The 14,702-nt window shown below is 40.5% G+C and overlaps 1 protein-coding gene across 1 annotated transcript in view; it reads left to right on the forward strand.

Annotated features, from left to right (window-relative positions):
• Positions 1-229: 229 nt before the first annotated feature.
• KCNB2 (potassium voltage-gated channel subfamily B member 2) overlaps positions 230-14,702 on the forward strand; it is a 201,574-nt gene continuing 187,101 nt past the window's right edge. Inside the window, exon 1 of the mRNA XM_020812712.3 lies at positions 230-871. The gene's annotated coding sequence lies outside the window, so the exon portion shown is untranslated. The remainder of the gene's footprint in view (positions 872-14,702) is intronic.

The raw sequence follows: 14,702 nt of genomic DNA on the forward strand, positions 1-14,702 counted from the left end.
GGAGTTTCAAGGCAGCAAAGAAAACGTGACTAAACCTGACAACATTTGACACATATCCACATATATTGCCCAGGATAAAATGTTTATTTTTCTGATTGTTCATCCTGTGCTGGTGCACCTCCAGGAAGAAGGAGTGGAAATGTGGCTTCTCCCGTGCGTGTAGGCTGGGAGGCGCACCGGGGCGGGGAGAAAGAAAGCGAGAGCGCAGAGCGGGGTAATGTGTGCACTGTGTGTAAATACTGTGTGAGCGCGCGTTTGTGTCTGTGTGTCTCCGTCCGCGCGTTCCATGCTGTGCGGAAACGGCTGCTCTTCGATTTACACAGCACATCCACCCACAGATGCACACGCGCGCGCGCTCTCACACACACATACACGCAGTAGCCGGAGCCGCGGCTGCCACCAGCAGCATCCAAATCACATGCAAGCGAAGGGAGATTACGGTGGGGCTGGAGAAGCCTTAGCTTCCGCGTTCTGCAATCCTCAAGCGCTCGCGGCGCTGATTGCCTCGCCTCCCCCCGTGCCCATCGCCGACGCTTCTTCCTCCCTTCCTCCATCCCAGAGGAGATGGTGATTCGGAATCGGGGATCCAGAAGAGCAGGGGTGGGGGAAACCGTCCGTAGCGGTAGCGGCATCAACGAGGAGCGAAAGGCGGCACAGAGAGGGGGGAAACGCGCACACAGACACCAACCAAAACAAACCTCGCTCGCCTTCGACCTCCGCGGTTTGTCAACAGATCATTTGCAAAGGAAACCTGAGAACAATCCCTAGGAAAGGAGAGGGCGAAAAAAAAGGAGGCGGCAGGGAATTCCGGAGCCCTTTGTGCTTCCCCTCTTCGCCTGTGTTTATGCTGAACGTGGGTTCCCTGAGGAAGGTAAGTGGAGGAGCGGAGCGGAGCGGCTGGAGGGGGGTGGGGTGTATTATTTCTGCCTTATTGTGGGGTCTGAAAAGGAAGAAAAGAACGTGAATCATCCTAGCTTGCTGCTGCTTACACCCTTGATTCTTGGGAAAATATGTCCACGTACCAGGCTGAAACTAGCATTTGTTTCCAGGTGGACTCTTGAGTGTCAGAAAGGAGATGCCTAAAGATAATTATAAGCAAGGGGCGTGAGGGGGTCTTCCTCTCTCCCCTCCCCCCTCTCCTTTAATGCGCAGAAAAGTGCTCCCTTTTTTTTTTTGCTTTTTGAAGCGGGTTAGAGGGATGAGCTGTTTTCATGCTCAGAATGCTTTTATGAATAACCATATGCCTTCGGAATGACTGCTGCCGGGTGAATTAGGATAGTTTCTAATGGAACATTGCACACTTGAACCAAGATGACATACTTACTTTTTCTGCTTTTCTAGACTTTAGAAAACAGGAACAGCCTCTTTCTACCAGCTGAATATGATATTAGAAAAAGAAGTTGCACTTTTTTTTTCTAGTTATGATTTTGATCAAAATAACCTGAGGTTGCAGGAAGTTTGATTTTCTTCCCCAAGACTGACTTAGTTTCTTCCTACTCCCTTTTTAAGTCAAGGTGCAGCCTCATACTTAAAAAGCCCTGTTGGAAGCAATAATTTGATAAGTCACAAATATACTTTTATCCGCTAGCTATTCTGACAGTTGCTTCATTGTGATATTATGTAGTTTCAGATTTTTTTAAAATGGTGTGCAACATGCTTCCTTTTAGACCTGTGAGATATTGCACCTTTTATATAAAGATATCCAACAAGTCTTGCAGACAGATATATTTAAATACAACGGACAAGTCCACGTATACAGCTTATGTACGTATTGTCCATATTTATAGTACCTCTTGGACTTCATTCAAAGCAAGTTACATAATGATTAAGTGAAGCAGTGTATTTACAGTTTCTTTGACGTTTTTTCAGTTGCCACCCAAACTCCAGCTGTTGCATCAATGATGAAATGAATGGATAATAATTTCTTTCCTTGTTTCCTCACTGCCTCTAAAGACAGCGTGGACAATGTCAAGAGGCAGTAGTGTCACTTTGCAAACAACCTGCCATCCTGCCCTGGTCACTAGGAGAAACAGATTTCATTCAATAATCCTATCCTGTAATGCCCTGAAAATCTCCCAGGGTTGGTTTAAAAGGAGGGGAATAGTAACAAAGCGTGATAGCTTTCTGAAGGGTGAGAGACCTCCTGGGTGCTCAAGAAAGCTTTGCTTTTTAAAAACACAGATTTTGTTCAAGTTTATCACAGTTTGAAGAGTTCCAACCTGAGATTCATGTGAGAGAGATAGTGAGCTCAAAACTGTTTCGCTGAAAACCTGGCCTAGTTTTGTGTTTCCTGAAACTAGTTTGATAATCGCCGGCCTGCTGTCATTTACAAAGACTCTGAGAAATATCAGAGATTGGAAAAGTTATTTCGAGGGGAACCACAACTATGGACATATTGGTTGGAATTCCTGTGGTGGGACAGGATGGTTGTGCTCACCTACTGCAACAACAACAACAACAACAAGCAAAGTCTTGTAGTACCTTGAAGTCTAGTATGTTGTATTTTACGTAAGCTTTCATGGGCTGCTGTCCAGTGCATCAGATGCATATGAAAAAGTGAGTTGCTGTCCTCAAAACTTTGTCACATAAAACTTGGTAATCTTTTTAGACTGCAATAGTGGCTACGTGCTTCTGGAGGTTGTAGTCCAAAAAAGGTAACTTTTCCAAGTCCTAGATTTTGTTGAGAACTGTGAGGGGCAACATAAATATTTTTTTTTATCAAATATAATCCCCTTTAAACCTAGTTTTGCTAGCTTTCAAACTCCATCACATATTTTCAGTGATCCCATTAAAAGCTTTAAACACACTAGTTGTCCACTGTTCTGTTATTGTCTTCATATAAATGTTCACGCAACCTGATATTTGTTTCAATGACCACCAACCACATTGGTAAGGAAATCCTGCTCTCTCACTGATGTTTGTACTTCTCAAGTTTAAACTCTCAATTAGCATCAGCATTTTAAATATCCTTTAATGCTTCTGTATGCATTTATTTATGTTTCCACTGTTGCTACAAGTTTAATTGACACCTTGGCAGCTTAGCATTCAACAGTGTAGAGAGAAAATTGGTTTAAAGGAGCTTCGCCTTTGGAGTGCTTGTACTAAATAGGTTGTATTGCTGGATCCATAACTCAATTTTTGGCATTCTGAATTTCCTGTTAGCATGCAATAGCCCTTAGTCAGTAATATCTTAGAGAATGCTTTAAAAGTTATTTTTTAAAAACTGTTTTCAGCTCTCTTTTTTTCTCTACCAGCAGTTTTTTTTCTACACTGTTTCATATATTTTTCCCTCTAAAATACTTTGAAGGTCACTGTGACAGAATGCCTACGTCACTCCTGTCCATCATATGGAGCTCAAGTGCAGGAGCCTATGATAGGGCAGGAGGGGCGGAGTTAGAGGGACAGTTAGAGAGTTAGAGAGAAAAGAGAGTTAGGGAATGGAAGTGGGAGAGTTAGGACATTGAATTGAGAGAGTTAAGACAGAGATTGGAAAGTTGGAGTGTTATAGAGAATAGGAAAGAGTTATTGTAAGCCACCCAGAGACCTCTGGGTAGAGTGGGCGGCATATAAATAAAATAAATAAATAAATAAATAAATAAAAGGAATAGAGAATAGATAGATGATTAAAGAATATTGTTAAAGAGGTTTATGTGAATAAAAACACCTACAAGTAAACGTGTAATCAAATCTAATTTAATCCTCAACAACTGTGATTTACATCTGTGATTTACATACCAACTAAATGATCAGTAAAACCTGCTGTGTTGACAGCACGTGTCTGAGATATATTTGGTATATTGTGGACTAGATCCACTGGTGGCAGCCTAAAAAGAGGCAACACATCCTGAGGATGGACCTGTGTTTGGGGAGAACAAACAAGGAACATGAGGGGGATGCAACAGTCACATTTTAAAATGCATCCTATCCTAGGACAGGCATTATTATGTCTCTGAAACAAAGGCACTGCTTGGATGTTAAGAGCTGACTCCTACAAATATTGTAAAGGGAAACTTTTCATGTCTGGAGTATTCACTACACTCCTATATGGAAAAAGTTCCAGATTAAGAAACCTTGATCTCTTGACTTCTCAGGACTGATAGTCACTTGTGTGTTGCAATGAGAAATACATGCTGCTGTTCTTTTGGTTCTCTCTTGAATACCAAAACACAATGTACACATGCATGCCTAAGTGTATGATCAATTCATGCTGGCCCTTTTATAAGTTTAGGTATGCTGATTTTGAATGCTAAAATATGATATTTACCACTCTGACATTTTGATTTTGGATCACCATAGAACTAGTCTGCATCCATCAGGTTAAAACATATGAAATCAGATGCTTTTGATCCTAAAAGTCACTAAATTGAAAATAATCAATTATTTTGGAAAACCACATATACATTTTGCCATGATTTCTGCAGAAGAAATTGATTGATTGTGTATAACTTTAGCATCTCTGCATTGCTTAGAAGCTTGGACAAGACAGATCCTCCAGTAGTACTTTAAAGATGAACTGCTAGTGTTTTTTGTTCACCTGTTTGTTTTTGTTTGTATGAGAGAAAGCAGATACTATTTTCTTTATGGACTATAATCTTTTTTGCTTCTACTGTGTACTTGGCATAATTATACAATAGTACTGACACATGTTGCATTTGATACTAAAACTGGGAAGTGTCTTAGTTAGCTTGTTTCTACTCTGTACAAAAACATCTGTATACAGCTGAAGGTAAGATTCAATGTTCATATTCCACTGATAGAATTGCTTCTATCACCAATACTGAGAGAGGGGTTGATTGCCTCTCCTCTACCGTCCTCAATGTGACTTCTCCCATGAACCCCTCAAAAGCTGTCTAGAGCAGTGGATCCCAGCCTTGGGTAACTTAGTTGTTCTTGGACTGCAACTCCCAGAAACCCTGGCAAGCACAGCTAGTAGTGAAGGCTTTTGGGATTTGGAATCCAGGAACACTCCGGCTACCTCAAGTTGCAAGCCACTGCCCTAGAAGATTGAGGAACAGGTTTTCAGGCAGAACTAAGAGCAGCAGGGAGAATGGAAGAAAGTACTGTGATGCTGGCAGAAACATGCTAACTAAAGCCTGGATGACCACATACACCACAGAACTTGGAAAGTTATTTTTAAAATGTAATCCATTCCTGCTACTCATTACAGTGTTTCAAAAGTATTCCATTGTCATGACTCATTACAGTGTTTAAATGATAACTTAAACACTGTAATGTGCCATGCTACTCACTTCTTTTCTGTTTCCATTCCTTAGATTAAAATATCTTAGCATGTGTAAGAGTATGGTATAAACCTAGGGAAAAGTTTCTGTCCTGATAACTCTAAAATGCTGCTTGAAATTTATATCTGATTAACTAGAAAATTGTTGCCAATAAAGAAACTTTACTCTTGCTTTTAGCATTATATCTAAGCAAAAATTAAATAGTTACTAGTCATTACATTACTTGTACATCAGCATATTGTTTGCAATCTACACACAATGGTGTAAGAATATTATAAGATATGTTGATACAGTTGTTTGGAATGCTTGAAAATAATGTGAATAAAAATACGATATCTATACTGTAAATGAATTGGTAATACAAACCACTAGGTATTTCTTTTTTTGTTTCATTTGTTTGTTTGTTTGTTTTTGCTGTTGATATTCCGGACTCTTTAAAACAATTGTGAATGCCTATAATTAGATAATGTGATGCCTAATATATAGCATAAAATATGATACAGTATATAGTTTAGTGTAATGTGATATAATATACTGTACTGTACTATGCCATAATGGGCAAAATCCTGTTGCTTAGTTATGCATGCAGAAGGCAACAGGCTATTAATGAGTCCCTGCTGTGCATGAAAATCCCACCAACAACTGGTTAACTGCTAGGAGAAACCACTGAATAGTTACTTTGTTTGCCTTCTACCTGCATAAGTAAGCAACACATTTCATCCAAAATGTTGTAACTCATTCCATGAGTTATGGTTTCTTAGGTCACTAATATAATAGTATCTATGTTCAGAAGAGCTTCTCAGTGCATTTGGAGGAACCTCGGAGTTTGTCTAGGCCTAGGCGATTATGCAAGCCATCATCCCAAAATAATAATAATAATAATAATTATAATGCTTCCAAGACCTGAACATTCAGAGGTAGGGATGCAATCTTAAAGGGGTATTGAGCATGCTTAGAAGGCCGACAGATGAGTAAACTGAAGGGGGAAAGGGAGGAGTGGCCTGGCCTGTCTGTCTGTCTGAAGAAGAACAAGCTACTGCATACAACAAATTTTCTAGCACATTCCAGTTTTAGATACTCATAATAAACACACTGGCCTTTTTATTCTTAGTACATATCAGAACGATTTAATTCTGATTTTTTTTAGAGAGAAAACATTAAAGTAACATCTTCCCTTGGTTGTTAGAAGACTGAAATTGAAATGGAGATAATTTTTGTTATTTTGACTACATGAGTTGCGCATATAAATATAATATGGTTGGTGATACTGGGAGTTTTTAAGCTTCTGGAACTTAATCATATTCCATATTTAAAAGCCAGGGGTCACTTGCACACTACACCTGCTTTCTCTACTCCTGCTGTTAAGACTGGCACACACTTTCAAAGTACGGGAGTGCTGTTGGGTCACCAATGTCTGTGAAGCTCTGGTTAACAAGGCGGCAGGGAACTATGTTGCAGGGCTTGCAGTCTTAAAAAATAGCTAAGCAGTGGGCAGGGCCAGTAGACACACATTGAGGCCTTAAGCCATGTCAGGTGTAAAAAGCTCCATAGCATACGTAACTTGCTCCATGTCTATCACTTTAACAGAAAATTAATTTTAGATTTTTTTTCCTTCTGACATCCTAGATAGCTTGTCCATAAATCTAGCAATGCCAAGAATATCACCTAAGAGTCCCAAATTTAGTTCTGTATGAGCACTGACTTTTCATGCAGCTGGCTTCAGCTTCTTATGCCACATCACTTCTGGGCTTACTTGGAAAAAAGAGAATACTGCAGGATAACTTCTTAGCTTTGCGTGGTTGGGACTGACACTGCGTCCCACTTTATAATGGAAGTTCACACCTAGAAAGCCCTTTGTAGGAACTGTATTAGAGCTGATTTGAGACATATCCTGTGAAAGTAAATGGTGACATGCTGTAGAAATGCCACTTTTTAAATAGAAAGAAGAAATGCATAAACCACAGCATTCAGACAGGAATTACAATTTGAGGGAAAGCAAAAGTACTGAATCAGCATTTGGTAGCGTCCACTGTAGCTCTTCTGGACTCTACCAATTCAAACTGCAATTGAGGTCTCCCTTCCCAATGCTGTGCATGCATGATCAGGAGCAAGTACCAATATGTTTGTTTATCTTAAGCAAAGTATGCTGTTTTTATATACGGCCCATAGTGCTTAAAGCTCTCTGAGTGAATTACAATTGATTTATTAAGCAGGCTATACATTGCCTCCCCCCAGCAAACTGGGTAATCAGTTTACCAACCTCAGAAGCCAGAGACCTGAGCCCAGGATCAAAGTCAGGTCATGAGCAGAATCTTCACTGCAGTACTGCAGTTTAACCACTGCACCACAAGGAATCTTAATAAGGGTGCCTGAGTTGCAGTCTGACTGTATGAATTTTCACTGTGTGCTGTGAATGTGGGAAGAAGCCACAGACAGAGAAACCAACACTAATTTGGGAATGAGTGTTTCCCTGAAGAAGTCAACATAGATGCCTTGTCGCTTGTTGTTGTTTAGTCATTAAGTCATGTCTTGACTCTTCGTGTCCCCATGGACGAGAGCATGCCAGGCCCTCCTATCTTCCACTGCCTCCTGGAGTTGGGTCAGATTCATGTTGGTAGCTTCGGTGGTTGGGCAGTGTCATTGAAGCAACCAACATGAATTTGACCCAACTCCGGGAGGCAATGGAAGACAGGAGTGCCTGGAGTGCTCTGGTCCATGGGGTCACGAAAAGTCGTACGCAACAACTAAACAACAAAAACAAGCTTCGGTGACACTGTCCAACCATCTCGTCCTCTGTCGTCCTCTTCTCTTTTTGTCTTCACACTTTCCCAACATCGGGGTCTTTTCCAGGGAGTCGTCTCTTCTCATGAGATGGCCAAAGTATTGGAGCTTCAGCTTCAGGATCTGTCCTTCCAGTGAGCACTCAGGGTTGATTTCCTTTAGAATGGATAGGTTTGTTCTCCTTGCACTCCAGGGGACTCTCAAGAGTATCCTCCAGCACCACAATTCAAAAGCATCAATTCTTCGGCAGTCAGCCTTCTTTATGGTCTAGCTCTCACTTCCATACATCGCTACTGGAAAAACCATAACTATGCGGATACTGGTCAGCAAGCTGATGTCTCTGCTTTTTAAGATGCTGTCTAGGTTTGTCGTCGCTTTCCTCCCAAGAAGCAGGCATCTTTTAATTTTGTGGCTGCTGTCACCCTCTGCAGTGATCATGGAGCCCAAGAAAGTAAAGACTGTTGCTGCCTCCATATCTTCCCCTTCTATTTGCCAGGAGATGATGGGACCAGTGGCCATGATCTTAGTTTTTTTGATGTTGAGCCTCAGACCATTTTCACCCTCATTAAGAGGTTCTTGAATTCCTCCTCACTTTCTGCCATCAGAGTGGTATCAACTGTATATCTGAGGCTGTTGATATTTCTTCCGGCAGTCTTAATTCCGGATTGGGATTCCTCCAGTCCAGCCTTTTGCATGATGTATTCTGCATGTAAGCTAAATAAGCAGGGAGACAATATACAGCCTTGTCGTACTCCTTTCCCAATTTTCAACCAATCAGTGTTTCCATATCCAGTTCTAACTTGCATCCTGTCCCACATATAGATTTCTCAGGAGATAGATAAGGTGGTCAGGCACTCCCATTTCTTTAAGAACTTGCCATAGTTTGTTGTAGTCCACACAGTCAAAGGTTTTTGCATAGTCAATGAAGCAGAAGTAGATGTTTTTCTGGAACTCTCTGGCTTTCTCCATAATCCAGGCCATGTTAGTAATTTGGTCTCTAGTTCATCTGCCCCTTGGAAATCCAGCTTCTACTTCTGGGAGTTCTCGGTTCATATACTGTTGAAGCCTACCTTGGAGGATTTTGCTAGCGTCTCTCAGTCTGTTAGGAAGTAGGTGGTAACCAGAGGAACAAACCCGTAGGAACTGACAATCAAAAAGAAAAAGAGGGAATAATTGACTAGATGACATTAAGGATGATAGCCCCTGTCCTAAAAAGGTACTGGGACATGATAGAGTCATCCAAGTGAGGGCGTGGTCTTCGCTCCTTCTGTTACTGCACTGTTTTAGGTAGAGGTAGACCCTCTCCTATGTAGAGTTGCCAGGGTTCAGCTTGAAGTCTCAGGGGACTGATATGCTTCTCTCGGTCTGCAGGGGGAAATCTCAGGTTGAACAGCATTGTAGGAGGATTAAGTTTAATTTTTGTGTACCATCATGTTCCTGATTTTAACATGCTTTTACAATCACATGTCTTTTGTCACCTGAAGGAGCACTGTTTCTAGATATGTAACTTGACTAGGGTGGCTTTATAGTGCTGTACTCCCTAGATGTCGTATGTGTGATGAGGAGAAAGAAGCCTGATATATGTCCAGGGATTTGGAGACCATGCTGGCCTAATCAAAGTCTATCAGCTTCTGCAATGGCATGATTGGAGTTTCTTTGTAGGAAATGAGTGGCTATAATTCCCCGCCCCCCCAGCCTTCTGTCACTAATGGTTGTTGTGGGTTTTTCGGGCTTCTTGGCCGTGTTTTGAAGGTGGTTTTTCCTACGTTTCGCCAGTCTCTGTGGCCGGCATCTTCAGAGGACAGCAAACTTCTGTCACTACTTCACAGTTAGATTAGTCCTGGTGAAGTATTCAAAAGATGAAGTTTGCCTTGTGGCGATTGCCTTAATTTCTCCTCATGGTAGGGCTGAGAACTACATTTTCTATTTCCCGTTGGGGTGCTCTTTTCCATGGAACTACCACATGGCTTCTGGTTCTAACCTGTCTTAGGATCCTGTTCTAGTTTCTTTTCTTCCTTGTACAGGTCATGACAGGGATTTTACAGACTATGTGGATTCATATCAGTTTGGCTTTAGGTCCAGAATCCAAAGTAAAAGTGCTTTCATCAATGTGTTTAACAAAGATCTCTGTGAGAAAGAAACAGGGCCCTTTTAATTTTCATGAATCTGTTGGCAGCGTTTGATGCTTTCAGCTGTAGAGTTCTATGGCACAGTGGTTAAACTGCAGTTGAGCCTCTGCTCGTGACTTAAGTCCTAATGGGTTCAGGTAGCAGCTCAAGGTTGACCCAGCCTTCCATCCTTTTGAGGTTGGTAAAATGAGCACCCTAGTTTTTTTTTAATGTTATAAAATGCCCAGAGAGTGCTCTAACACTCTAGAATGCTCTAGAATGTAGTATTCTTGTGGATGTCTTTTCAGAAATGGAAGGTTCACATTATGTGGTCTGACCACTTCCAGGAGAGGAGGTGACAGAATGTCGAGACGTTATCAAACTTCCTTCATGGAAGTACTCTTGCAGGATTTTTCTTTTCCCATTTCTAAGTGTTCAGGTTTGCCTCATTACAATCACCTGAGGGAGACACTGGCCTAGGGTTACCATGTTTCAGTTCTCTATATCCAGATTTGCAAACTATTATTCAGCAACATGCTGTACATATTTGCATATTATGCAAATTAAATTGGATTTTCCTTTTTCTGCAAATTAAGCACATATGGCCCCATCCACTTTGTCTTGATTCACCCATTTCTAGGATGGGATACATAGGAGCTGGAAGCTCTTCCTGTTTGGCATTTAGGCCCCATGGGGAAAAATAATTTTTAAAAGTGATTCCTCACTCCTGCTTCACAGCTCATGTGGAACCCTGTTCCTGAGTGAACTCATGATTGGAGATGATGGTGGCATTCAAAGAAATGCTGACAGCATGCCTGCCCACAGTACTGTAGCATGGTTTTCATGTTTACATCTATTGTTAGGAGTCAGTATTGGATTCCCATTTAATTTGGGTGTAGGGTCCACCATTTTTTAGTTTGCATCTACAACTTACAGGGTAGTTTTGTTATCTTCTCTTCATGTTAACTGCTTTGATTTAATCTTGAAGATAAAGTTAGACAGCAGTGTGTTTAAACAGATAAATAAGGAGTGCCATAATAATAGCATGTCTTAGTGTTCTCACAAACCTATTCGTGCTGGGTCCTAGGATTTTTGTTGTTCCTCTGTAGTATAGTGATATATTTAAGCATACGTCTGTGCTGGCCTCAGCATAAGAGGATTGTGATGCAAAAGCAACAAAGACAGCCACAGTAGATGTAGGAGTGGCAGTAATTTGTCACCAATCAAAGTTCAGTGATGTCAAGAGCTGTATGGTGATACACTAAGCTGAGATCTTGCTGTAATCTAAAATTGGAATCTGGGATGAAGAGTTGCTTCCTATTCATATTTGTATCTCCTTGTGGCTAGGATTGCTGTTTTTAATTTAGACAGAGGCTGTGGGTGTTTTAATACTTTTATAGCAAGCGGAAATCCCTCAAGTGGACAGTTTTGAATTTTTCTGCTCCTTGCAAAGCTGTATCTGTTGAATTTCCATAGGTATTAAGCTGTTTCAATCATAAGAATGCTGAAAATTAAAAAAAAGATAACAAGCCTCAGTTGTGTGGCCTCTTAGGAGGACTTCCCAGAGGCCAAGAATTATTCAGATCTCCCCCTCCAAGGACAAAGAAAGGTGTGCAGCCTTGGAGAAAGAAATCTGAGTTTGGACACCCCAGCTCCTCCAGAAACTTCTGCAGTCCTTCACCACTCTGACTTTAGAGGAAAGAATTCTGGTGACTAGCAGTTTGAAAAACAAATCTTTCCAAACTCTGCATTGTAGCTTTAATGTCAAGGGGGGAGTTGATGAATTAGGAGATGTTCCCGAGATTTCCCAGGAGAGGATTTAAATCAAGAATGGTCAATTTGTGGCTCTCCAGATGTCATTAGAATGCAGCTCCAAGTATTCCTTAGCATTTGTCAAGTTGGTTCAGACTGACAGGAATAACAGTCCAAAAATATATAGGGGACCTCAGGTTGGTCACCATGGCTTAAATTCCACAGAATCCAAGGCCTTTGTGATCACCAAACATGCCTTCAGAATGAGGGAAGAGCTACACCACACCATTGGTGCCAATGAGGTTAATGTCAGGAAGGTAGGGAAACAGTTGAAGAGGAAGAGAACTTCAACCTGTGCTCCTTCCTGTCTTCCACTTGCTAGCCTCTTCTATCAATAGGGCTTTGGATAGTTTGGAGATTCATCAGAACTGAAAGGATAGCTTTGTCCATGTAATCTGTTTTCCCAAAGAAATGTAGGGAAGAAGTAGGCAATAGAAACAGATGACTAAATATCTCACAAAAGTTTCATTCATACATACATTTATGTATACCTCCATAGATCATCAACATGTCTGTTCCTTAAAGCATAAAAATACTAGGTTTCTGCCCCCAAGAGTTTACAACATAATCCACTAATTCAATCATTAGTAATATTTCACACCCAAAACCAGAAGGTTCCTGTAATTCATACTTTCAGTCAGATCAAATAAGACAAAAATGTTTCTTCACAAGCTTCAGGGGGGGTACCCTAGAATAGATGTTTTTGATAATGTAGCCCACAGTTGTCAAATGAAGAAGCAAGTATTAATAATGAGCTGTGACAGTGAACCAGTTAGCTAAGCAACAAAAGATCATTCTACAGCTTTACAAAGCATGACTCATTGTTATGACAGCATCTGAAACTAGATTATGGAACATCAAATAAACCAAAAATACAAAGATGCCATAGGAGCCTCTACAAAGAGAATAAAAAAATACTGCAGAGTGGGGGTGTTAACTGAGAAAAATTTATACCTTGAAGATAATGCATTTTTTAAATTCTCCCTGTATATGCATAATGGTGGCATAAAAATAAGAAAGATATTACATTGAGGATGAACCTTATTTCCTCTGTGTGTGTGTGTGTGTGTGTGTGTCTGCCTCTATTCCCCTTGATCTCAGAAAACTGAACCTTAGGGCTTTATCTAGATATTTATGTCATTGAAGATAAGCTGACTTTGGGTTTATGAGACTTTGGGTTTATGAGAACCAGCCCATGCAGAACCAATAGTGTGGGATAGTGGCTAGAATGATAAGTTGTGGTTTGGGGAATCCAGGCTCCATACGACACTTGTGACTTTGTGATCTTTTATTCTCTCAGTCTGCTCTACCTCACAAGGATTATGTAGGAGTACAATGGAGAGGATGAGAGGCATACATTCCACCTTGACCTCACTTAAGGAAAGGTGGAATGCATTATGTATCAATACTATTAAATATGGTGTCTCAGGAAGGCCAGTGTAGATTTATGGAAGAAGTTGCTTCTGAGCAGATGCTCAGGCTAGAAGTATGTTTTTAGTACCAGAACATGTTTTCCTTTTCAATGCAATGTAAGTGGTCACTCTAGTATGTACACGCATACTGTATACACCAATTGTAAACTCTTTTGTATGGTTTCCAGAAGGACTTTTCAATTATCAGAGCTTTCAAAAGTTTCTTTTTGGAACTATAACTCCCATAATCTGCTGCCAATGTGTGTGCTAAAGAGTTTTGAGAACTATAGTCCAAATAGTAAGATTTCCATGTTCTGTGAAAGGTGTGATTCTATAAGAGATTAAAAATATCTGAGAAAGTATCACCAGTTTCTTCAGTTTTGGATCAGCTTAACAATGGTGAAACACATTTTCACAGCACAAATAAGCAAATAATACTCAATCCTGTTGATACCATAGGGTTCTGAAAAGCTCAGAATATATAAATTACATTGCATCTAATTACAAGTAGAAACTGCCTTGCAGAAAGGCTATTTCATGGTGCAGTGGGTTCCAAGAGCACCACAATATGGTGGCTGATGAGAAGACTGCTGCAGGAAGCACCCAAGCCTGAATCTCGAATGCTAGTCATCTTGAATGATGCAGCAGAATCATGGATTGTACAGTTTGGTGCTCTTGTTTAGGCAACAAAATATTTCGGGCAAAATGACATATTGGCTGAATTTTGTGTATGTTAGTACATATCCAATGTGACATTTCCATTATATAGTTATTAGAGCTTTGGGGAGAGCAGTTACAAAAGGAATTATTTCAAGTTGCGGGGGGAGCCGGCACAGTGTAGAAATTAACAGTGTGCTAGCTTTGGATTGATGACATTTATCTTCATGTGATGTTGTCAAGCATCATAGATGAGTGAAGATCAATATTATAGAGTGGAAGCCTTTGTATACTTAGATGCTTTTGGTTGCTGTCTTTGTTTGTTTGAAATAAAAAGGTCAGGGAGGGAATGTAGTGCTAAATATAATGGGGGAAAGACAGAACACTAGTCTCTTATGACTCTGCAATTATTGTGGGTGGTGACAAAACAGCTAATGATATCTGTATTTGATCATTCCTTGGAAAGAAGATAAGTGAGTTTTACAATCCTCCATTTTTTTCTCCATCTGTCCTTACAAGTTCAAATGAATTATCTGATCCCCTGAAAAGAAATATTAGATCAATATGATTAAAGCAATTTCTTTATAGACATTATTGATTGACTAAGGGCAATCCTTGCTAATTTTGAGCGGAATGGAATTTATTTCTTCACATGATGAAACAGAAAAGGCTTATCAGTTTTACAGAAACAT

Source organism: Pogona vitticeps, chromosome 4 (genome assembly GCF_051106095.1).
Source record: "Pogona vitticeps strain Pit_001003342236 chromosome 4, PviZW2.1, whole genome shotgun sequence".
NCBI lineage: Eukaryota > Metazoa > Chordata > Lepidosauria > Squamata > Agamidae > Pogona > Pogona vitticeps.